The following is a 5,646-nucleotide window of genomic DNA, read 5'->3' on the forward strand; positions in this document are numbered from 1 at the left end:
TGCCTACCAATATTTCCTGTTGGGATTGGACCAGAAGACACTTCCCTGTTGCCATGACAATGTGGCCACATTGCCCTCCCCGCCACCAGCTACACTGATTTCATTCACTGATTGTTGCCCTGGTGAGAGGAGCTGCCACAGTTCACACACCAGGCATTCCAAAGTGAGCAGCCACTGGGCCACATGTTGGGGGCTGGACCTTCAGGCCCCAGATCAGGCCTGGGCAAGGACTAATCTGCTGATTACAGTTACGCATATATATATTAATTCCAGAAGTGTCATCACGGTCAACAATTGCACTGATATACATTGAGAATTTAATTAGCAGTACAAAAATCAGCTCTTATTTATGCTGCATACTCCACTGAAAATTGAGGCAATGAATTGTCCTTAAAGCACAAACTTGATATATTTGCTAAGCAGGTGAGATGCCTTTAGAGAGGCCACAAATAATGAGTGTTGTTGATTGTTCCACCCCACCCTCCAACAAACTGCTTTGGATTTTTGATTTCCATCAGGCTATGGCAAAAGGAGAGATGGGAAGCAAGGCTCTGCTGAGAAACTAGCTCCATTGGCTCCCCCAACTCAACTCCATCAGGCTGCAACAGAGGCCACTCTGACAGCTCCACTGGGAGAACAACTCATTTTAGCTCCACCTCTCTCTGAATTCTCAGCTGATGAGAAAAAAATCAGCTTTAAGGACTGGTACTTGTGTTTGCCTTTTCCTCCCTCCTCCTTCCTCATCATATTTTTCTTTTGTGACATTGTCTTTAAAATGCTAAATCTGAGCACAAGGGCTTTATTGTTCTTGGTGGTGGTGGTACTAAAGTATAAGCTGCTCAGGGAGATTTTTGGCTGAAAGACAAGGTAAAAATTCTTTAAAAATAGATACATAAATGTGGGACAGATGTACACTGCTTAATTTCTTTTGAAATGTTAAGTTGTATGTAAATCCTTTTTGAATTAATTAAATATTAATGTACTTAAATTATCAATATCGCAATCTTTATCAATATTAATTTGAATTTGATAAACTAAAGAAATACCATCTATGAGGTATTTAAAATTGTCTTTTGTTAGGTCATTAAGTTGAATTTCACAATCTAAAATTACTGGAAAACACTAAATAGCAGTGCTGTGCTACCTTTACCTGGTGATATGGGTGCCCTCTATCAAATTCTGAGCATGATCCAGGCAAAGTTATGCACATCTAACAGCCATTCCTAAAGAGATTTACTTGGAAGTAAGTGAAGGGGAACAAAACACCGAGAAGAAAGAGTCTGCAGGTGCTGAAGAATATTTATTCCGAGAATCCAGGGCTTTTTCCATTTGGAGCTGCTGCTCTTCCTTAGGGGCAATTTCTACATAATCCAGCTGAAAGATGCATCTGTTTGCGAAGATTAAAACAAAGTAAGGCAATTAAAGCTATCCCTTGGCTGGATGGCCCTGGATCACAGAGAAACAGTCCCAGAGAAGAGGGATAGTTCAAAACACATGCCGTACTGAATTACCATAATAAATATTTTACATTTTACTTCTCACCCACCCCTTTATTTTTAACTTGTAAGTAAATCTCATAGGAGTCAGCATGTCTTCCATCTATGCTTTAGGATTCCCTGTCCTGGCCCCATTCATTTCAATGGCAGAAAGCTAAGCAGGTGTTCCAGTGCAAGGATGGAGCAACCTGGTGCTATCTAGATGTTGTTGGGATCCAGTTTCCATCAATCCCAGCCAGCATGGCCAACAGTCAAGAATGATGGGCCAACAAGTTCTGGAGGGCTACAAGTCCAACATCCCTGCTTCACTCAGACCTGGGCTTAAGCCTTGCATGGACTCATCTTGCATCAATTTCCTTCCCTGTCTGAGTGTATGAGTGATCTAGTGCCTCCGATGGTTGTAAGGGCATGCATAACCCATATAGCCAATAAAAAGTGCAATATAAATGATGCTCAATAATGGGGTGCCTGTATTTCATGGACAAGATGATGCTGCTACCCAAGAAAAGGAAGCCAGGTGTTATGAAGGCTGGGGAAGCATTGGCCCTCCAGACAGTGCTGGACTACAACTTCCACCATCCCTGACCATTGACCAAGCTAGAGTCAATGGAGGTGACTCTGGGGCTAGGCTATGTTTGCTTTAACTAGGAGCGACTTTGGAGGTTGTCATTGCAAAGCAGTTCTTGACTGAGCATACATGACAAGCTTGCTTTGTCTTTTTATTATTATTTTTAAATCAAACCTATTTCCATCAGTCTGTGTCAACATAAACTCTTTGGTGCTTGCAGGACATTCTTAAGAGAACCACTTTTCAAAAGCAAAGTCCTAGCTGAATAACGGACGCTAAAATATGCAAAACCCAACCTTAGAAAATGCAGCAAAGGTACACAATGACTTTGGAAGGCTGCAGTGTTGTTCTGCTTTTTACCCTTCCTTCAGAAACGAGCGTGTGTTGCAGCCATGCCATGTTCTTTGGAAATGGCAGTCAGAAACAATAGTGATTTCTTCTGCAGTCAAGAAATGATTCTGCGCAATGATTTATTCTCAGCCAACTGAATTGATTAAAATATAGCATTGCACTGCTGCAGAACTGCTTAGCAAAGGCACCATTCCCAGAAACCACCATGGCAATTGCAGCAATGCAGAGCCACTGCAACACAGTAAAAAATCCTAGATTGGAGTGAGCAGGGAGGAGGACTCCAGCTGTGAGCAAGGATTTTCTAGAATAATGCAGTTAGGGTTCAGGGTCAGAAGACACACACACACATAGGGAGTAATTTCTGGTGTTTTTCCCCCCTCCTGCACTAAAATTCCTTCACACAATGCCAATAGCAAAAATCAAACGCCCTATATTTTGATAGAACATGCAAGGAAAATTGATGGTATGTTTCCCTCCTTTTAAATAAAATCCTTTCATTATAGATACTGCCAGCCAACAGCAGATATAAAGCACGGGAAACCCAATACTATGGTCCAGTTAAGATGGACACCTCCACTACACTGGAATGTTTTTCAGTAGAACTAGTTGGGATTTTATGCTCCCCCAGCAGCAATGTATACAAACACAATCATATCCGGTGTGGGGTGGTAATGGGAAAAGTTTGCATAGCAATAACAACAGTGAATCCCACAGAGTCCCTGGAACGTTTGTGGCCGCCTGCCAACCATTTTACTTATTCGCCTACAAATAAGCCTGTTTGGGGGGCATGGACACATTTGTGCTCAATCCCAGTGACATTAAAATACTGGATTTCTCCATTGATTTATAAGTGCATTTCTGCATTGATTTATAACATCTGCTACTCAGGGCATTCAAAAACAGCTTCTCGGTGTGAACCAGAAAACAACCCATCCAGACCATTAAATAGTTCTCTCTATCTCATTCTCCCTCCCACCTGATTGTCACATCCCCTCTTCTCACTCAGTCATAATTTTATGACATTTGGGTCCTGATTGGGGTGTGGGGTTTGGGGGGGCTATGGATTCCTAGGGTCACTCTGAAGAAGGCACTTGGTTCCGTTCCAAGAGAACACTGTGCAAGTTCTGTTATGTACAAGGAAACTTCAAGGAAACAGAACCTCAGTCACTCTGAATGAAGATATTGGAGCACTCCAAATCATTTGCCCCGGTACATGCACAGAAAATAGATCTTGCTGAAAAGCTGATGCATATTTTCTTTCATCCTTCTCCCATTTTTTTAATGGTCATCTATATATAGTTATGTATGTGTGTGTAGATAGCTAGATACACACACACACACACTGTCCATCTTTCTGAAGTTCAGTGGCTAAGTGTGAATCCTTATGTAGTCAAAATAGCACCATCCTGATGCAATGAGGAATCAGCAGGCTTTGGGCAGCCAAAGGTTTTCAGAAGCTCTAAGAAATGGTTTGGTGGGGGAAGGACATAAGGGGACCTTTTCCCTAACACAGCCCAATGAGCTCAGTGGTCATGGGATGCTGACTGACTTGAGGTGAGAATAGAAAAATGGGTGGAGCATGGGAATGGCATGAAGTATTGTGGATAAGGGCATGACTGGACGGCTGAGTGGAGCAGGGAGCATGAGCATCTCTGGTCATGGCGATATTTCTTGCAAGGTTATGCATGAAATGCATTGAAATGCTTAATTTCCCCCAAACTAGCAAGACTTAACACAATTCCATTTGAGAATAAATAGGGCATAAAAGTCACATTTACTTTCATGTGCTGAGGACGGTATCTGTGCATGACAAGTGCTCACACTTTCACCTTTGATGTAATACAGTGGTACCTCGGGTTACATATGCTTGACAAGTGCTCACACTTTCACCTTTGATGTAATACAGTGGTACCTCGGGTTACATATGCTTGACAAGTGCTCACACTTTCACCTTTGATGTAATACAGTGGTACCTCGGGTTACATATGCTTCAGGTTAAATACACTTCAGGTTACAGACTCTGCTAACCCAGAAATAGTGCTTCAGATTAAGAACTTTGCTTCAGGATGAGAACAGAAATCGTGGTCCGGCGGCACGGCGGCAGCAAGAGGCCCCATTAGCTAAAGTGGTGCTTCAGGTTAAGAACAGTTTCAGGTTAAGAACAGACCTCCAGAACGAATTAAGTTCTTAACCCGAAGTACCACTGTACTGTATAATTATAAGATTTTTTTTATAATCTTGGAAGGGGGTGTGGCTGTGAAGGGACTCTGTGCTTCTGAATTTGCCACTGCCTTGCTTCCAAGACACCTGCTGGGCATTTACCCGTCACAGCATGGTATCAACCTACTTCTCTAGCCTCCAATTCACTGCAATAACAATGCAGGGAAGACCATCAGTAATCATGGGGGTTGCAACAGGAAGACAACTGGAATTACCTGTAAGGCTTCTGAGGAACCAATTGTGATTTATCTGCTAGGCAGATTCTGTCCTTCCCACTTTGTTATCAGCCTTGGTTATACATTGTTTGTGCAAAGTGTCCCCTTTGCACTATGCCTCCTCTTCAGTTCACTCATGATATTATGCCAAGCCTGAATTTCGACTGACAAGTGACCACTGATGGAGAAGAAACCATATCTTTAGGTAGGGAAGGGGTAGATATTGGATTCAGTTCACATTTAAAGGCACTTTAAATGTGCCTCAATGGCACTTTCATAAACAATGCACAAACTGAAACGCAGCAATCCTTCGAAATCCACACGTCTTATGAATTTTGCAATGCAGTTCTCCAGCCAAGCAATGTGTAGAAAGATGGGTTTAGTAGGGTAAAATGTACCTTAAAATGCACATATTGCTGAAAATTACAGACTAAAATGCATTCTGATAGGGGAAACTGCTTTGCAAAAATGAATGTATCAGGCAAAATTGCATACAAAAATGAGTGTATTAGAAGATATTCCCTGATGAATTTTCATGAGGACTTAAAAAAACAACAATAGAAATCTATGAGGAGAAGTGAACTTGAAATTGGGGGAAAATGATAAACTGAGAGAGACTGAATTTGTCAGACTCCCCCATACCTATCTCCGGGGGGGGGGATTTTTGAGACAGCCTTCTAAAGCAGGCTTCCTCAAACTTGGCCCTCCAGATGTTTCTGGCCTACAACTCCAATGATCCCTATCTAGCAGGACCAGTGGTCAGGGATGATGGGAATTGTAGTCTCAAAACATCTGT

The 5,646-nt window shown here is 42.2% G+C and overlaps 1 long non-coding RNA gene across 1 annotated transcript; it reads right to left on the reverse strand.

Moving 5' to 3' along the window:
* Positions 1 to 1,285: 1,285 nt before the first annotated feature.
* LOC307199800 lies at positions 1,286 to 5,024 on the reverse strand. The gene is made up of 2 exons (XR_013832205.1): positions 4,851 to 5,024; positions 1,286 to 1,387 (listed from the first exon to the last, which is right to left on the reverse strand). It is a non-coding gene; the product is annotated as an uncharacterized lncRNA (long non-coding RNA).
* Between the last annotated feature and the right edge of the window lie 622 nt (positions 5,025 to 5,646).

Source organism: Podarcis cretensis (genome assembly GCF_951804945.1).
Source record: "Podarcis cretensis genome assembly, chromosome: 12".
Taxonomy (NCBI): domain Eukaryota; kingdom Metazoa; phylum Chordata; class Lepidosauria; order Squamata; family Lacertidae; genus Podarcis; species Podarcis cretensis.